Source organism: Rhinopithecus bieti, unplaced genomic scaffold (genome assembly GCF_001698545.2).
Source record: "Rhinopithecus bieti isolate Rb0 unplaced genomic scaffold, ASM169854v2 scaffold_7870, whole genome shotgun sequence".
In the NCBI taxonomy this organism is placed as follows: Eukaryota; Metazoa; Chordata; class Mammalia; order Primates; family Cercopithecidae; genus Rhinopithecus; species Rhinopithecus bieti.
This window is the reverse complement of record NW_016805645.1, coordinates 395,327-415,241: the sequence shown is the minus strand read 5'-3', so window position 1 is coordinate 415,241 and position 19,915 is coordinate 395,327.

The window sequence follows — 19,915 nt, the reverse complement described above, 5'->3', positions numbered from 1 at the left end:
ATTGGTTTTAAAGTGAGAGAAGAGATCATAGACAACATATTTAGAAGTAACTCTTACTCAGTTTAAATAGATTATATTATGGACAAAAATCATGGAAAACATGTATCATGTAGTATACATACTGATGAACTACCAGAAAGGAGAAAAAACAAAGAAATGGAAATCAATTCATATTTCATTGGTTGTACATCTGCAGTAATCATTACATTCAGCTATCTTTGCTATTTCCCCTACTTTCAGTCATGTAAAAAACACAGTTCTATGAATTTTTAAAATTTCATTGTCATTAAAGTATTTGTTTTGTTGTTATAAAGCTGTATTTGTTAAAGTAGGGAGTTAGACCACATTTTATTTATTTAATTTATTTTTAGTTAATTATTATTATTATTATTTTTTGAGATGGAGTCTCACTCTGTCACCCAGGCTGCAGTGCGGTGGTGCAATCTCGGCTCACTGCAACCTCCGCCTCCCGGGTTCAAGTGATTCTCCCACCTCAGCCCCCCGAGTAGCTGGGATTGCAGGCACATGCCACCACGACTGGCTAATTTTTGTATTTTTAGCAGAGACGGCGTTTTACCGTGTTGGCCAGGCTGATCTCAAACTCCTGACCTCAGGTGATCCACCCACCTGGGGCTCCCAAAGTGCTGGGATTATAGGCGCGAGTGACTTCGTCTGGCCCTGACTACATTTTATTTAATAATTTGTTAGTTTGATTTTGAGCTTTTAATTTTTTAGACATTGGTACCCGGGTCTCTATTTGTGTTCTTTCCCCGGGTCTGACAACTGTTAGGAGTTAGGCCCAGCTGCCACCCAGAGCTGACTTTCTTGGCTATCGAGACTCAGTTCAACAGGCCCCTTATATAAGCTTTGTATCCTTTAGGAACCCAACCTGCAGCCACACTTGTTTGCCAAGTCCCAGTCACACCAATTCCCACCTTCTTCCACAACCTACCCAGTCAGCTGTTGAGGCATCCACGGATCTCAGGATCAAGTGCACATGTCTAACTACAATCAAAGTGCCGAGAGTGTAAAACATACAAAACTCAGTACATGTGAGGAGCAGCCTCAAGGACAAACTCAGAATACTAAGAACACTTTGCCGAATTGTGAAATGACCTCTATTTCTTTCTCCCTCCCTCTGGAGTCCCAAATAACCAGTGTTTGAGAATTCTGAATACCAGTCCTGTGGGGAATGAGGAGAGATTTAGGTTTATGCTAATCTTACTCACTCAAAGCCTAATTACCTAAAGCCCATTGATAGATGGCTGTGTAGAGCTGAGGATATCATGTATTAAGTATTCAAATGATTGACGTGCTGTATGAATTAGACTGTCATCCCTGCCCAGGTGCTTAAACTCTGAACTGCTTTTCCCTGTTATCAGCCACCCTGTACTGTGGGCTGCAAGTTCATTCCAGTTGTTAGAGATGTACATCTGCTGGTACAAACAATAAAAACTCAGCTGAGGAGAGTGGCTCACACCTGTAATCCCAGCACTTTAGGAGGCTGAGGCGGGAGGATTGCTTGAGCCCAGGAATTTGAGACCAGCCTGGGCAACATAACAAGACTCTGTCTCTACACAAAATTAAAAATTAGCCAGGCATGGTGGTGCATGCCTGTAGTCCCAGCTACTAGGGAGGAGTGAGGCAGGAGGATCATCTGAGCCCAGATGGAGGCTGCAGTGAGTCAGAGTTGCACCACTGCACTCCAGCGTGGGCAACGGAGTGAAACCCTGTCAAGAAAACAAAACAAAACAAAACAAAAACACCAAAAAACAAATTACTGATAGTTTAGATTCCTTCATGTTTTATATCGCTGCTCATTTCATTATTTCAGATTCTTAAAAGAAGCTGTAAGTCAGATGTGGTGGCTCACCCCTGTAATCCTAGCACTTTGGGAGGTGGGAGAATTGCTTGGACCCAGGAGTTTGAGATTAGCCTGGGCAACATAGTGAGACCTCAACTCTACAAAATAAATAAAATAAAATAAAATAAAAATTAGCTGGGCATGGTAGCGTACACCTGTAGTCCCAGCTACTTGGGAGGCTGGGGTAGGAGGATCATTTGAGCCCATAAAGTCGAGGCTGCAGTGTGCCATAATCATGCCACTGACCTCTAGCCTGGGTGACCAAGTGAGACTTGTCAAGAAATAAAAGAAAAAAGCAAAGCAAAGCAAAGCAAAGCAAAGCAAATAAAAGAAAAGAGAGGAAAGGAGAGGAAAGGAAGGGAGGAAGGGAGGGAGGTGGCAAGTTGTGCCCACATCTAGGGATAGATCCAAAGAAGCCTAGAGTCTGTGTTGTAGGATTTTCTTGAGAGCAGCACTATTCATCCAGGATCAGGAAAGTGAAAAACCGAACAACCAGACAAAAAGCAAAAACCCATCAAACAAAAAACACAGTAGGATGACCAAACTTCCAAGAGAGGCTGGTACTTTTTCCATCTTAGCTTTGCTAAGTTTTCTGGAAAAATCGCTTACTGTTACTCTTTCTTTTATAGTGACATGTTCTCTTATTATCACATAAACAGTGGCTATGTACAAACTATATAACTGCAGACGAATGAGCAAAGTAAAATATAGTAAGAAAAAAAAAACACCCGTAATTCTACCCATACTAATCACTGTTAAACATTGGTGTATAACCTTCCAGTCCTGTGTATATGTGTTTTACTAAAAATGAGATCATACTGTAACGACTTTTTCAGAAAACAATGAACATGTATCATATAGCATACATATTGATGAACTACCAGCAGGGAGAAAAAACAAAGAAATTGAAATCAGTTAATATTTCATTGGTTGTACATCTGCAGTAATCATTACATTCAGCTATCTTTGCTATTTCCTCTACTTTCATGTAAAACCACAGTTCTATGAATTTTAAAATTTCATTGTCATTAAAGTGTTTTGTTGTTNCTTTTTCAGAAAACAATGAACATGTATCATATAGCATACATATTGATGAACTACCAGCAGGGAGAAAAAACAAAGAAATTGAAATCAGTTAATATTTCATTGGTTGTACATCTGCAGTAATCATTACATTCAGCTATCTTTGCTATTTCCTCTACTTTCATGTAAAAACCACAGTTCTATGAATTTTTAAAATTTCATTGTCATTAAAGTGTTTTGTTGTTATAAAGCTATATTTGTTAAAGGGGGGAGTTAGACCACATTTTATTTATTTATTTATTTATTTATGTAATTTATTTTTAATTAATTATTATTCTTATTATTTTGAGATGGAGTCTCACTCTGTCACCCAGGCTGCAGTGCAGTGGTGCGATCTCGGCTCACTGCAACCTCTGCCTCCCGGGTTCAAGTGATTCTCCTACCTCAGCCTCCTGAGTAGCTGGGATTGCAGGCACATGCTACTATGACTGGCTACTTTTTGTATTTTTAGTAAAGACGGTGTTTCACCAAATTGGCCAGGCTGGTCTCAAACTCCTGACTTCAGGTGATCCACCCTTTCATAGTTGATGGGAAATTAATGTGAAGCTGCTGAAGGCCATTTTTGTTATGACTTGGGGAGACATCCACTGAGAATAAAGCCCAGACAAAGGATAGATGGATGACTGATGACATATTTGAGTACTTGGATCCAACTGTGTCTGAAGCCAACAACCCCTAGACTTAGACGAGCCAGTAAATAAATTCCCTTTTCTGCTTAGGCCAGTTCTAATTTAGCTTTTGCCATTTGCAACTGAAAGAGACCTACAGTATTCACCAGGCTCATCACAAATATTTTAAAATATTTAAATATTCCATGATTTTTGTCCATAATATAATCTATTTAAACTGAGTAAGAGTTACTTCTAAATATGTTGTCTATGATCTCTTCTCTCACTTTAAAACCAATTAAAGTAGTAACATCATTTTGAGTTCTCCATTCTACATGGCGATCATTTAGTGTATTTTAAAATATATAATTATTTTTATTTTCATTTTTGCAGAGATGGAGTCTCACTATATTGCCCAGGGTAGTCTCGAACTCCTGGGCTCAAATGATCCTCCCACCTTAGCCTACCCAAGTGCTAAGATTACAGGCATAAGTCATTGTGCCTGGTCATTTAATGCATTTTTTAAAACCTGCATTACATGATAAACATTTTTGCATCACATAATTTCTATAAAACCTAGAAAATGTCCACTGTTTTCTATAAACATTGAGCTGTCATTGACACAAATATCATCATGCTTGATTTTTTTTTTTTTCTTTTGTGACAGAGTCTCACTCTGTTGCCCAGGCTGGAGAGCAGTGGTGTGATCTTGGCTCACTGCAACCTCCGCCTCCCAGGTTCAAGCGATTCTCCTGCCTCAGCCTCCCAAGTAGCTGGGACTACAGGCATCTGCCACCACGGCCAGCTAGCTAGTATTTTTAGTAGAGACGGGGTTTCACCATGTTGTACAGGCTGGTCTGGAACTCCTGACCTCAAGTGATCTGCCTGCCTCGGCCTCCCAAAGTGCTGGGATTACAGGCGTGAGCCACCGTGCCCGGCCTATGCTTGATTTTTTAAATGCTTTTTTTGTAAAATTGCCTTTATTTATTTATGAAGAGAGGGTATTTCTCTGTAGCCCAGAAGTTGTTGTAAAACTCTGTCACAGTAATAACAAAAGACTTTGTACTTAGGATATAAAAAATATATATTAAAAAATGTAACACCAATTTCTGTAATTTCTTTCTCCATCTAAAATAATTTTGGTATAAAATTAAAAACTCAGTTATCTGCCATGTTCATGCAGTGGGAAGCTGTAATTATTAATTTGTGGATTTTTCTTTTTTTTTTCTCTTGCCTAGGCTGGAGTGTGGTGGTGCAATCTTGGTTCACTACAACCTCTGCCTCTCGGGTTCAAGTGATTCTCCTACCTCAGCCTACTGAGTAGCTGGGACAACAGGCACCTACCACCACATCCAGCTATGTTTTTGTATTTTTAGTAGAGACAGGGTTTCACCATGTTGGCCAGGCTGGTCCCGAACTCTTGACCTCAGGTTACCCACCCACCTTGGCCTCCCAAAGTGCTGGGATTATAGGCGTGAGCCACCATGCCTGGCTCATTAATTTGAATTGAATTGCATTTTGCTAGAAACATCTTTATGCTATTAGAAGGATGTGATCACCATTTTTTAGGATCACCATCCAAAAAGCATAATAAAGCCCCAGAGGTTTTTGATTTTCACATTCAATTGCAGCTTTTATAAATGCAATTTTCTTCACATACTAATGGACACGCTGGAGTTGCATTTGGGTTTTTGAGTTATAAATTTGCTACAAATAATTCTTTTCTTGTTCTTGTTTTGATCAATGATTCAGTCTTCATTTAGGGAAGAATGTGAAGTTGTACGGATTTCATCTGATCTTTTCAAATTACGGGTTTGAAGATATTTTTTGTTCATTATCATATGATTAGTAATTAAATCTTTATTAAATAAGGAATTCATAAAAGTTCTGTCTGCAAATTTTATGTGAGTCATGCTCAGCAGACGTCGATTCACTTTCATTGTTTTCAGTTTTTAGAAATTTAAGCAGACTGCTTTCTATTTTATCTTCTTTCAGGCTTTTTGTTCTCTAAGTTCCACTTCTGTATTTTCTTTTCTTTTCTCTCCCTCCCTCCCTCCCTTCCTTCCTTCCTCCCTTCCTTCTTCCTTCCCTCCCTCCCTCCCTCTCTCTTTCTCTCTTTCTCTCTTTCCTTCCTTTTTTTTTTTGACACAGTTTCACTCTGTTGCTGAGGCTGGAGTGCAGTGGTGAAATCTCCGCTCACTGCAACCTCCACCTCCTGGGTTCAAGCACATTTCCTGCCTCAGCCTCCCGAGTAGCTGGGACTACGGGCGTGTGCCACCATGCCTGGCTAATTGTTTTTGTATTATTAGTAGAGTCGGGGTTTCACCATGTTGTCCAGGCTGGTCTTGAACTCCTGACCTCAAGTGATCTACCTGCCTCAGCCTCCCAAAGTGCTGGGATTACAGGTGTGAGCCACTGTGCCCAGCCCATTTCTGTATTTTCAATCTCAATGTGCTCTTGACTTACACTGATTTAAATTATTTATGCTTATTAAATTATACTTATTTAAATTAAACAATTTTAAAATTATTTTATTTAAAATATTTAAATAAAGCTGAATTTGTATTTAAATTTCTGGAAATACTAATGTTTTTATAAAAATTCATAACTCTAGCATTCAGTGTCAATCTGGTTGTCATTGTATTTGTCCATGTAGTTGCCTATTCATATTGTTTCATGAATGTTGTCTCTATTCCTGAGTATATACAAATATAAGAATAATAAGATTTAATGTTACAAAATATTCAGCTGTCACTTGCAACTGTTGCAAATACCAGAATCATGCATCACTGACAAATGGTACCTTGTTATGTAAGAATCTATTGCATTTGTGCTGAGAAGATTTGACAAGTTCATTAGTCTTTTTTTTTTTTTTATGTCTCCTCCTCCCTAAGATCTCAAGTAGTGTCTAGCTCTATGTTAGCAGCAGCACAACTTAAAAATCTCCATGGCATTCTGATTAATTTCCTTTTTTTGTTTCAAGGACATAGGGCTAGAGTGTAAAGAAGGAATTTCTTGGGTCCTGAAACGGTGTAAGTCATGATAACAGATGGGTGGGGTATATAGGTTGTACCATGCCAGCACTAAGGGGCAAATATCAAGTTGCAGACACCTATACATTCCTTAATATACAAATGTGTTGTGTTTGTTATATATGCGGTCCTCCAAAGCTCAAGTTCCCTGCTTGCCTGGGTTAAGGGCAGTGGTCACTTTGGATGTCGTCTTAGGAACCAGTCAAAGATCTTTGGAGAGTGGGATCTTCGGCAGACTAGAATAGGGAAAGGAGCCACGCTAGGTGAGATTTGGGAGACAGGGCAGAGGCAGATTTACCATGAGGCCCTCGTTTGTACAGATTGCTCCAAGGTTTTGGTGCTTGCCTGATTTTGTGTTCTTTTTCTTGAAGATGTTCCCAGCTCACAAAAGTGAAGTTTGAAAAACATAAGGCAGGATATCAGAGCCCAAACCAGACAAGTTCAGGGTAGTTCAGGGCAGGGTTCTCTTCTGGTAGTGTCCTGGAATACTCGACAGGAACCAAACGCATATGAGCTGGGAGCAGAAGGTCTGGGCCAATCCGGTAGGGCTTTAGAGTGGCTTCTGCAACTGCAACAGTGAGGTGGTGGCTCACACCTGTAATCCCAGAACTTTGGGAGGCCAAGGTGGGTGGATGCCTTGAGTCCAGTTTTGTCATGGGCAACATGAAAAGTCTTATCTCTACAAAAATTACAGAAATTAGCCGGGTATGGTGGCGTGTGCCTGTAGTCCCAACTACTCAGGAGGCTGAGGTGGGAGGATCACTTGAACCCAGGAGGGAGAGGTTGCAGGGAGCCGGGATCGTGCTAATGCACTCCAGCCTGGGTGACAGAGTGAGACTGTCTCAAAAAAGCAAAAAAAAAAAAAAAAAAAAGACAGAAAAAAGAAACTGCAGTAGGGAGATTCATCTAGAGCAGCTGTGATCAATAGAAATATAATGAAAGTTACATGTATGCTTCTGAATTTTCTAGTGACCACATTTAAATAAGTAAAAACAAACAGATGAAAGTAATTTTAATATTTTATTAAACCCCTTGTATCTAACATGTTAACTAAGTCCTTAAAATCTTGTTTTGTTTTGTTTTGTTTTGTTTGAGATGGAGTCTTGCTCTGTCACCCAGGCTGGAGTGTAGTGGTGTGATCCTGGCTTCCTGCAACCTCTGCCTCCCCGGTTCAAGTGATTCTCCTGCCTCAACCTCTTGAGTAGCTGGGATTACAGACAATCGCCACCACTCCCAGCTAATTTTTGTATTTTAGTAGAGATGGGGTTTTAGCACGTTGCCCAGGCTGGTCTCAAACTCCTGACTTCAAACGATCCACCTGCTTCAGCCTCCCAAAGTGTTGGGATTACAGACATGAGCCACCACGCCAGGCCTGGTGTGTATTTTATACTTACAGCACATTTCAATTCATATTAACCCCATTTCAACCACTCAATAGCTACACGTGGCAAGCGGCTACCATATTGGGCAGCACGGCTCTGCCTCTGCCTCTGTCTTCCCATCAGTGCTAGCTGGGACGCTGCAGTAGTTTCCTATTGCTGCTGGAATGAATCACCCTGAACTTAGTGCCATAAAATGGTACACATTTATTCTCTTACAGCTTTGGAGACAGAAATCGAAAATGTGTCTCACAGGGCTAAGATGGTGGTCAGGCTGTCTTTCTCCTGGAGACTCTGTTCCTTGCGTTTTTCAGCTTTCAGAGGCTGCCCATATTCCTTGTCTCATGGCTCTGCACTGCTTGGACTTCTGCTTCCATATTCACATCTCCTCCTCTGACTCTGATCCTCCTATAAGGACCTTTGTGTTTACAGTGGGCCTACACAGATAATCCAAGATAATCGTCCCACATCTCAAGATCCTTACCTCAATGACACCTTTATGGTGTAAGGCAGCATATTCACAGGTTCTGAGGATTAAGATATTTGGGGAGCCATGATTTGGCCTATGATAGGTGCTTAATAGGAGGGGCTATGGTTACAGAGGAAGAATGCTCAGGCCTGTAGCCAAAATAGGGCTAGGGACAAAGGAATGACTCCACTTTGTCCAGAGTAAGAGTAAAGAATGAGCTGAAATTCCATAGGAGGAAAACCAGGGGAACCTGAAGGTGTTGAGTCTCAGGGGGACCTATGGTTTGAATATTTGTTTCCTCCAAAACTCATGTTGAAATCTAGTTCCTAATGTGGCAGTATTGAGAGGTGGCAATTTAAGAGGTGATTGGGTAATGAGGGCAGAACCTTCATGAATGGATTGGCCCATTCGTGGATTAAAGGGTTAATGGGTTCATGGATTAATGAGCTATCATGGGAGTTAGACTGATGGCTTTATAAGAAGGGAGAGACTTTTGCTAGCACACTCAGCCCCTTGCCCTGCAATGCCCTAAGTTGCCTCCAGAGAGACCCCACCAGCAACAAGACCCTCAGCAGATGCAAACCCTCGGCCTGGGATTTCTCAGCTTCTAAAATTATAAGAAATACATTTCTTCTTCTTCTTTTTTTTTTTGCAACGGAGTCTTGCTCTGTTGCCCAGGCTGGAGTGCAATGGTACAGTCTGGGCTCACTGCAACCTCCACCTCCTGGGTTCAAGTGATTCTCCTGCCTCAGCCTCCTGAGTAGCTGGGACTACAGGCGCCCGCCACCACGTCCAGCTAATTTTTGTATTTTTAGTAGAGACGGGGTTTCACCATGTTGGCCAGGCTGGTCTTGAACTGCTGACCTCGTGATCTGCCCACCTTGGCCTCCTGAAGTGCTGGGATTACAGGCATGAGCCACTGTGCCCGGCACATTTCTTTTATTTATAAATTACCCAGTTTCAGTTGTTCTGTTATAAAGAACTGAAAAGGAACCAAGAAGAGAGAAAACCTGGCCAAGGCCCATCCCAACCAACCAGCAATCTCCCTATTCTACTCCCTGTTCTATTTATGTATTTATTTATTGCCATTTAGTAAACTTGTCACAGTTACAAGTCCTAAACAGAACTTTTCCTCCAAAGATGTTATACACACACACACGCACACAGACACACATACACGCACACACACACGCACACACATACATTTTTTGAGACAGAGTCTAGCTCTTTCACCCAGGCTGGAGTGCAATGGTGTGATCTTGGCTCACTGCAACCTCCACCTCCCAGGTTCAAGCTATTCTACTGTCTCAGCCTCTCGAGTAGCTGTGATTACAAGTTTGCGCCACCACACCCAGCTAACTTCTGTATTTTTAGTAGAGATAGAGTTTCACCATGTTGGCCAGGCTGGTCTCAAATACCTGGTGTCAAGTGATCCGCCGGCTTTGGCCTCCCAAAGTGCTGGGATTACAGGTGTGAGGCACTGTGCCCGGCCCAAAGATCGTATTTATTTCACGAAGTTTCAGGCCCAAGCCCTCCCCACTACTCTGTGCTACACATGCCCATAACCTCAGTGCCAAGTCAGAGGCTGAACTCTCTATGATGTGCTTAGTGTAGAGTGGATCGTTTAAACATTAAAATATTCATGGAATGAAAAAATTAGGTACATTGGATTTTACCATAGGAAAACTAGTAAAATGGGACCACGTACTCCTGACCAAGGACTCAGAACTAAGTAAGTCAAAAATACATTCTAAAAGATGATAAAATCTGTAATCACCTAAAACAATAAACATGTGCCACTCCAACTTCTATAAAATGGGCTTTGAGGTACTCTACATGGTGATTACACAGGGAGTCCAATGAACTGTAGAGCACATAAAAGTACCATTGGATCATACACTTGAACTCATGCCTAACTTGATGGCTGTCATGTGGTCAATTACAATCTTGCTGGACTTGTTAGACCTTAGCATGGCTCATATGAGAAGACTTAATGATCCAAATATATCTCAAAGATGCCTTTATTTTGTCTTGATCTGTTTCCCTGGAGAGCAAGCAGAGGTATTTAAAACAATTTCCACGAGTCAGTACCTTCAGTGCTTAATGTGCTATTGGCAATGACAGCCCTTCTAGCCAACTGGGTCCAGAGTACTGGGGAAACAAGATGCACTGGGAGGGGTGGGGCCTGGCACGTGACACACCCACTGGGGTGGGGCATGACCTGGGAGGGAAGCCCATGAGTGCAGGTGCCAGGAGGCCATCCAGTATGGCAGGCAGAACTCGGAACTTGGGGTGCAAGGAAGCTGATAATAAACAGTTTTATAGTAAAATGGGAGGCTTCACAGTCATCTGGTATAACAAGAGGTGGACAGAGGGTAGCAACAGATCAGGTATTTAATTAACGCCCTTGGCATTCTTGGATACCACAGTCACCATTCAAAATACTTTGGGGTGATCCCAGAGATCCATGAGATGTAGTCATTTGCCATTTTGCCAGGACAAGGATCTTAAACCCCTGAGGACCTAAGAATGACTTGAGTGAATGTCTGGCATTCCATCTCGATATAACTTTGTGGTTCTCTGATCATGGTTGGGTATGCAGACATTTTCTTTTGGTAATTAAAAAAATAAAAATGACCACAATGGTTTTTTCTTCGGAAAAAAGTCAGCTGCTTCTTACTGGTATTAAACTGAAGAGAAATTCAGCCAGAAAATGAAATACAACTGAAGGTGAAACTCAGCTGTGCTGGGCTAGAAGGGGTTGACCAGGCCCACTTGTCTCTCCCTCTCTCTCTCAGTCTCGCAATGATGTGATCACTACAGCCTCTAACTCCTGCCTCCCAAAGTGCTGGATTACTTGAGTGAGCCACTGCCCCTGGCCCCCACTTATACTCTGTACAAAAAAAAGACATTGAAGAAGCTGTTTGAATATGATCCCAAAAAGGGTCATCAAAGGAGACTTAAACTTTAGTGAAAGTTGAGAAGGAGGTTAACCTGCGATGTGAGGGTATCTACAAGCAGCAGCGAGCCTTTGATTCTGGAGAACAAGGGGCATCTGCATAAACACCACAGAGATTCAAAAAGGCTTGGAAAAGTGTTGCTCAAGCATGTTATGGGTTGGCTGTTATCAGCAATCAAGCTTGTGGGAGCTGTTGTTGGGAAAGCATGTCAGCAGGTAAGCAGCAACATTGCCCCTGGCTGGATGGGTGGAGCACGGGGAGGGACTTAGTCCGGGAAGGCCTGGAGGGCCTTCTCTGCCTTCTCTGTCTTCTTGTTGTCTTCTGCTCCCAATCTACCTCTTCTTACCAACTGCTGATGCTATGGAACAATGGTGGCTTTTTTTTGAGACAGAGTCTGGCTCTGTCCCTGAGACTGGAGTGCAATGGTGTGACCTTGGCTCACTGAAACCTCCGCCTCCCAGGTTCAAGCAATTATTGTGCCTCAGCCTCCCGAGGAGCTGGGACTACAGGCACGTGCCACCACTCCCAGCTAATTTTTGTATTTTTAGTGGAGACTTGATTTCATCATGTTGGCCAGGCTGCTCTCAAACTCCTGGCCTCAAGTGATCCAACTGCCTTGGCCTCCAAAAGTGCTGGGATTACAGGTGTGAGCCATTGCACCCAGCCCAATGGTGACTCTTGAGTCACCACCAGATACTTGACAGTTATGCACAAAGCAGTAGCTATGCAGAGGGACGGCTTCCCACTGACCTCCCATGAGCTTGTTTTGCCATCCTATTTTGGGGCTAGATGTACATAGCTTCTCAGATTGACCAAATAGTAATCTCTTCTCTGATCCCCAACTTTTCTCCTTGACCTTCACTTTCTTGGCTCCCCTTACAAGACCTCATCCTAGAATACATTTCCTATCCCGTAAGTAGTAGTTCTGCTTCCCTGGATAACCTCTGACTATATACTACGTAGACTGAAAAATCCAGGCGGTGCTTACTTACTCTAAGGATTATTTGGTTCCAAGAAACAGAAAGTCACGCTGAACTAATTTAAGCAAAAATGGGGGCCTTTATTGGCTGATGTTCTCAAACCACGAAAGTGCTAGAGTGACTAGAGCCAGGAATTTAAAAACTGTCAGTCTCTTATCTCTGCTGCTCTTTTCCTGTTAGCTTTATTCTTCCCTCCATGGGGAAAGGCTGATCAGCCCAGCTTGGGTCATGCATCCACCACATGGACTAATCACAGGCTAGAGGAATGAGGCATTATCACTGATCCACCTGGCTCACTTGCCCACCTCCATGATTTGGAATTGAGCCTATTATTAGAAAAAAGTGTAGCATGAATGTGGCTGCTGGGAGAATTGTAAGCCAGGAAACTAACTCCAGTTACATCTACTACACTACATTTAATAAAATTAAACTGGGCTATTTTGAGCATAACAAAAGCTCTTTCTAGCTAACACATTTAAAGACATATCTAGTAGTTGGAGGACACAAATAAGTTGCATAGGCCCTTCATAGAAACTGATATTACAGGCCGGGCGTTGTGGCTCACACCTGCAATCCCAGCACTTTGGGAGGCCGAGGCGGGTGGATCATCTGAGGTCAAGAGTTCGAGACCAGCCTGGCCAACATGGTAAAGCCCCGTCTCTACTAATAATACAAAAATTAGCCAGGTATGGTGGCGCATGCCTGTATTTGCAGCTACTCGGGAGGCTGAGGCAGGAGAATCACTTGAACCCGGGCGGCAGAGGTTGCAGTGATCTGAGATTGCTGCACTCGTCTGGGCAACAAGGGCAAAAAAGAATCTGATATTACACTAAAATGCATTGAGAGAGTTTTTTGTTTTTTGTTTTTTTTTTTGAGATGGAGTCATGCTCTGTCCCCCAGGCTGGAGTGCAGCGGTGCAATCTTGGCTCACTGCAAGCTCCACCTCCCGGGTTCACACCATTCTCCTGCCTCAGCCTCCTGAGTAATTGGGACTACAGGCACCCGCCACCAAGCCTGGCTAATTTTTTGCATTTTTAGTAGAAATGGGGTTTCACCATGTTAGCCAGGATGGTCTAGATCTCCTGACCTCATGATCCACCCGCCTTGGACTCCCAAAGTGCTGGTATTACCGGCATGAGCCACCGCACCCAGCTTGAGAGCTTTTCGTACTTCACTGGAAATCTTACGAACATCAGGTTATTATTGAGGATCTTTAGATGGAGCTCCAAAATGTGTCTCACTAGAGGCTTGCTAAGATGGGCAGGAGACATTCTGACAGTGAAAGAAGGGTGAGAAGAGAAATATAAGTCTTTTTTTTTTTAAGATGGAGTCTTGCTCTGTTGCCCAGGCTGGAACGCAGAGGCACAATCTTGGTTCACAGCAACCTCTGCTGCCCAGGTTCATGGGATTCTCCTGCCTCAGCCTCCCAAGTAGCTGGGATTACAGGCACACACCACCACATTCAGCTTTTTTTTTCTTTTTTTAGTAGAGATAAGGTTTCACCTTATTGGCCAGGCTGGTCTCGAACTCCTAGCCTCATGAGATCTGCCAGCCTTGGCCTCCCAAAGTGCTGGGATTACAGGTGTGAGCCACTGTGCCCAGCCAAGAGCGATATAAGTCTTAATTAGGAAGCAAAGGAAGTGAAAGATGGAGAAGATTACATCTTTACTACATTGAGTCTCTCCATCCATAAACATATTTAATAATGTCTCCATTTGTTTAAGAATTATTTTATGTCTTTAAATAAAGGCTATAAGTTTTCTCCATGAATGTTTTGGCCATATTTTATTAGACTTATTTCTAGATACTTTATAGATTTTGGTACTATTATAAATGGTATTTAAAAAATTATTCTAATTGCTTGCTATTAATATATAAGAAAGTATTTCCCCCTCCAGCATCCCAGGCATCTTATATCCAGAAACTTTAGAGAACTTTCTCATTAGTTCTAAGAATTTATCTGGAGAGGCTCTTGAATTTTCTCTGTATTGTCTCCTAATTTTCACATTCAAGTTAATTTTCTAAGGTGAAAATCCAAATTAAGTAATGCAAGCCTAGGACTCTAATATCCTATGTTAATGTTTTATGCCTTAACAACTGACAAAATTTATTTAGCTCTTACTGGAAATCATATTGGTCTATGGAAGTGCTTTGCAACATGTGTTCCATCAGCCAGGAGAAAGTTCTCATTTTTCTTACTACATTCTTTTCTTGGAGATTCACAAAGGCCCTGAGAAGTCCCGCAAAGAAACTTCGCAAAATTGGGTAAACCCTGCATTCCAAACTGACTTCATCATGGAACCCCCTTCAAAACAATACTTTCCAGCCTTCTGAAGGAACTACTTTTTATAAAGAACACACTTTGGGAAATGATGGTCTAACGAAACGAGTCATGAAAACTGGGTAACCCCAGGATTTTCTCAAGAATCTACTCTCTCATTCACAATGTTCTACGGAAGCTAAGCTGGGTGGAATAAGGCTGTATCTGGCTTTTTCTTTTTCTGTTCTTCAGTCTGTAACAATAATTCCCTGTGGGTTAATGCCGGCATCTGAAAGAAAGAAAAATATGCACATTACATCTCATGAGGCTACCCAGTATGTCTGTTCCTCAGCAAAGGGTCACAGCTGGTCTCAGTGGGAGGGTTGTCCTTGGAATTCCCATCAGTATCTCTTAACCGATGTTGAGATCACATTTTCTGTTTCTGTCTCCCTTCCTGCTCAACCCTAGGCCACCAGCTCTCATGCTGTGTGCTTTTCCTTACATTATACAGAACCACAAGTGTTTATCAAAAGCTGTTCTTTCTGTGTTCTGCATTATGTACAAAGGCTAAAAATTTGACAGAGTACAACTAAATAAATGGAAATATAAAAGCTCCACAAGTAGGAACATATTTTATTGGGGGAAAAAAAGCTGTGATGTAAGTTTTCCTTGGATTGCTATTTCTGATCACGGTGCTCATTACATTATTGGAAAGGATAATAATGAGTGTCTACCTTAGTGGGTCTCACATCAAACTTACTTGAGGAGCTCTGAAAAAATACAGGTTTTTCCCCAACTGGGACCCTCTGAATTAGAATCTCCACTGAGAAGCCTAAGCACTTGTATTTTTAAATGCTCTGGACTTCATTCTCTGGCATTTATTATGTGGCCTTTCCTTTTAAATAAATCATCTTTCAAAGTGGTCTTGCCTATATTTTTTTCCTGACTTCGATTTAAAATAACAATAAAGAATATTTTTAAAGAAAAAAAATCAGTTCCGGCCAGAAGTGACAGCTCATGCCTGTAATCCCAGCACTTTGGGGGGCCAAGGCAAGAGGATAGCTTGAGCCTAGGAGTTCAAGACTTGCCTGGGCAACATAGGGAGACTATGTCTCGACCAAAAACAAAACAAAACAAAACAAAACAAAAAAAAAAAAACAGCCCGGTGTGATAGCTCATGCCTGTAGTCCCAGCTACTCAGGAGGCTGAGGTGGGAGAATCACTTGAGCCCAGGAGGCTGAGGCTGCAGTGAGCCATGAATGCACCACTGCACTTCAGCCTGGGTGACAGAGTAAGACCCTGTCTCAAAACAAAACAAAACAAACAAAACAAAACAGAACAGAACAACCTTCCAAACACAAACAAATGATGTTTTTTCCATGTCTGGCTCTGATCATTGTTCATATAGAGAAATTCTGGAATTCTGAATTTGTCACTTACCATTTTTAAAAAAATGTCCATGCTACCATACAGTAATAGTAATTGTCATTTTTAGCAATTGCATGATATTCCAACATGTATTTATTTGTATCATAACTTAGCTAACCATTCCTTTACTATCAGACATTTAAGCTATTTCTCTATTTTTAGTTGCCTTAAGGAGCTTGATATGTATGAACTTTGCTTTTGTTTTGAATCAATTCCCTTGGGATAATTTTCTGGAAGTCTGGTTATTGGGTCACAGGATATGAACTTTTTTTTTTTTTTTGAAATGGAGTCTCGCTCTGTCACCCAGGCTGGAGTGCAGTGGCCGGATCTCAGCTCACTGCAAGCTCCACCTCCCCGGTTCACGCCATTCTCCTCCCTCAGCCTCCCGAGTAGCTGGGACTACAGGGGCCCGCCACCTCACCTGGCTAGTTTTTTGTATTTTTTAGTAGAGACAGGGTTTCACCGTGTTAGCCAGGATGGTCTCCATCTCTTGACCTCCTGATCCGCCCATCTCGGACTCCCAAAGTGCTGGGATTACAGGCTTGAGCCACCGCGCCCAGCCGATATGAACATTTTTTATGTCTCTTGTTAATGATTACTAAATTGCTTCCCAAAAGGTCGAACAAATTCATAAAGCCATGCCCCAACTCCATGACATAACTGCTGAGGTTTTCAGGGAGGGGCAGACAATACTAGAAGTCTGTTGGGTTTTCCCATGACAAATCAATAAACGACTCCAAATATGTAAGTCATATTACCTTACCTAAGAAGAAAGGCAAGAAGCCTATTAATAAGAATAGTAAGTATTATGGCACTGCTCGACTATCTCATCCTCTATGGGTCAGCACTTTCCTTGCATTTTTTCTATTATATAATTCTATAATTCTAATATATATTCAATAATTCTCAAATAACCCTAGGAAGTTAGATCTTGCTGCTCCTCAGTTCACAGATGAGACGAGGGTGGGAAGAGAGGTTCAATGCCTTGCCCAAGGGTTACACAGTGAGTTAGTATTGTAATGTGGATTTGAACCCTGTATTGTTGGGCTTTAAAATTTTATTATTTCATCTTTTTTAAAAACTTAAAAAATTTTTTTTTTTGTTTTCCTCTTTCTTTGCTGCTTGAATCAGAATGAACCCTGTGTTTTACAACTGCTGCTATGCTATCAGGTTGGTGCAAAAGTGATTTTGAGTTTTGCCATTACACTTTACTTTTTTTTTTGAGACAAAGTCTTGCTCTGTCACCCAGGCTGGAGTGCAGTGGCATGACCTTAGCTCACTGCAACCTCTGCCTCCCAGGCTCAAGCGATTCTCCTGCCCCAGCCTCCCTGGTAGCTGGGATTACAGGTGTGTGCCACCATGTCCAGCTAATTTTTGTATTTTTAGTAGAGACGGGGTTTCACCATATTGCCAGGCTGGTCTCGAACTCCTGACCTCAAGGGATCCACCCACCTTAGCATTCCAAAGTGCTGGGATTACAGGCGTGAGCCACCATGCCCGGCCTTATAGTTTACTTTCAATGGCAAAACCCGCAATTACTTCTGAACCAACCTAATAAATTTCACACCATTGATTCCTAAAGCAGTCCCAAAATCTCACCAGCTAGGTGCCTCCTAATTCATAAATTGGCTGTAAAATGGAATATGATACAATAGATGCAGTAGGTTACAGATATCCACAATGTCCTGCTGCTTCTCCCATCAAGAGGTGGTCTATTGACCCTCCCCTTAAGTCTGGGCTGGCCTGTGACTTTTTTTGACCAATAGAATGCAGCATCGCTACATCACACCCAGACTTAGGTCTGACAGTTTCAGTGTTCACCTTTTTGGAGCCCCGAGCCACTACGTAAAGAGGACCAGTCTTTCTAGAGAGACCACAGAAGAAAGAAATGTGTGGCCAGCCCAGCTTTTTCAGCCATCACTGCTGAGGCTCTAGACATGATTGTCACCATCTTGGATCCTCTATCCTCAGTTAAGTCACCCAGTTGGCAACATGTGGAACAGAAACAAACCATCCCTGATGAGCTAAGAATCAGCTGTTGTTTTAAATGCTGTTAAATATTGAGGTGCTCTGTTATGCAACAAAAATAACTGAAGCAATAGGGTTTATTTTGGTGAAAACCAGATGCAGAAAGAGTATCAGCAATATGTCCAGTCTTCCCTAACCCTAACACAAGCAGAATAAAACTCACTGACATTTACCACCTCTCATGCCACCTAGCACTTAACCTCTATCATGACACTGACTCTGTTGCACCCAGCCTTAACTTAAGTACATGTCTCCCTTCCCTACCAGATTAGGTGTAAATTACCTTGGTAACCACAGCCTTTTACACAAGGCCTGGCACAAAAGAGTTGCTTAATACATATTTGTTGAATGAACTTTGACTTACTCTTGATTGATTGATGAAAGCACTTGAAATGGAATAATAGCTCTTATTTTTTGTGCTCAGCATTGTGCAAAGTATTTTACATAGATTATTCCATTTAATCTTCACAATGATCCCATGAAATAGGTCCTATGATTATCTTCATTTTACAGATGAGGAAACTAAAAGGCTAGGTAACTTGCTTGAGGTCACACTGCTAGGGGCCAACACAGATTCAAACCCCACTTTGCAAAGAGAAAATATTTTCTTATGAAACATTTCAATCACACAAGTAACTATAGAGATGAATACAACACACACCAATGTACTTCTGCTTCTGCAAAGCCTTAACCTTTTATATTTGCTTCAAGTCTTTACAATGCTTTTACATAAATAAAACATTACAGATTCAGGTTAAGTTCCTTGTGTACTTGCCACTGGGAGGGTACACAGTGAACTTCAACTGATCGATATCCTTCTCTTCTTCCTTTATCCTTGATCCCAAGATAACTATCAACCTGAATCTGGTGACACTCATGACAGGCAACTCAGGCCTGTTTTTGTTTTTTCAACATATGCATGCAGTCACAGGCAATGTTTTGTGGGTTTAAAAAACTACATAAAAGGAACCATATTGTTTACACCCTGCCGTGCCAGAAATGTCTTTTTCTCAGTCAATAAATATATTTTTGAGATTCATCCATGTTAATATATGTAGCTTTTTGATGCTATGTAATATTTCACTGTAGGACTACACCATAATTTATTTAGTCATTCACCTGTTGATGGACAGTGTTTTCAAAAAGAAATTTTTTTTGTTGCTATTACAAACAATGTCTCAATGGACATTTGTATACCTCTCCCTAAGCAGATCAGTAACAGTTTCCACGTAGGAGTCCAGCTGCCGGATTGCAGTTTACACACTTTTTTTTTTTTTTTGAGACGGAGTCTTGCTCTGTCGCCCAGGCTGGAGTGCAGTGGCCGGATCTCAGCTCACTGCAAGCTCCGCCTCCCGGGTTCCCGCCATTCTCCTGCCTCAGCCTCCCGAATAGCTGGGACTACAGGCGCCTGCCACCTCGCCCAGCTAGTTTTTTTTGTATTTTTTAGTAGAGACGGGGTTTTACCGTGTTAGCCAGGATGGTCTCGATCTCCTGACCTCAGGTGATCCACCTGCCTTGGCTTCCCAAAGTGCTGGGATTACAGGCGGGGGCCATTGTGCCCAGCTGAGCCTTGTGTTTTTTAACAAAGTAGTATTTGTTGATGAATCAGAACTTTGACCTTCCCTCCCCTCCCTTCTCCTGGGTTGAACTTTACCTTTAACAAGTTAAAAAAAGACACTCACGTGTTGTGTTTTTTTTTTCTCTCTTCTGTATCTTTCCCTCTTTCCTGACCTTTGTAGCCCTAATATGAAGTGGAAATATCATTATATATGTATTTTATTATTTGTATCTGCTGAGTATTTCATTATTTCATATTTTTAAAAT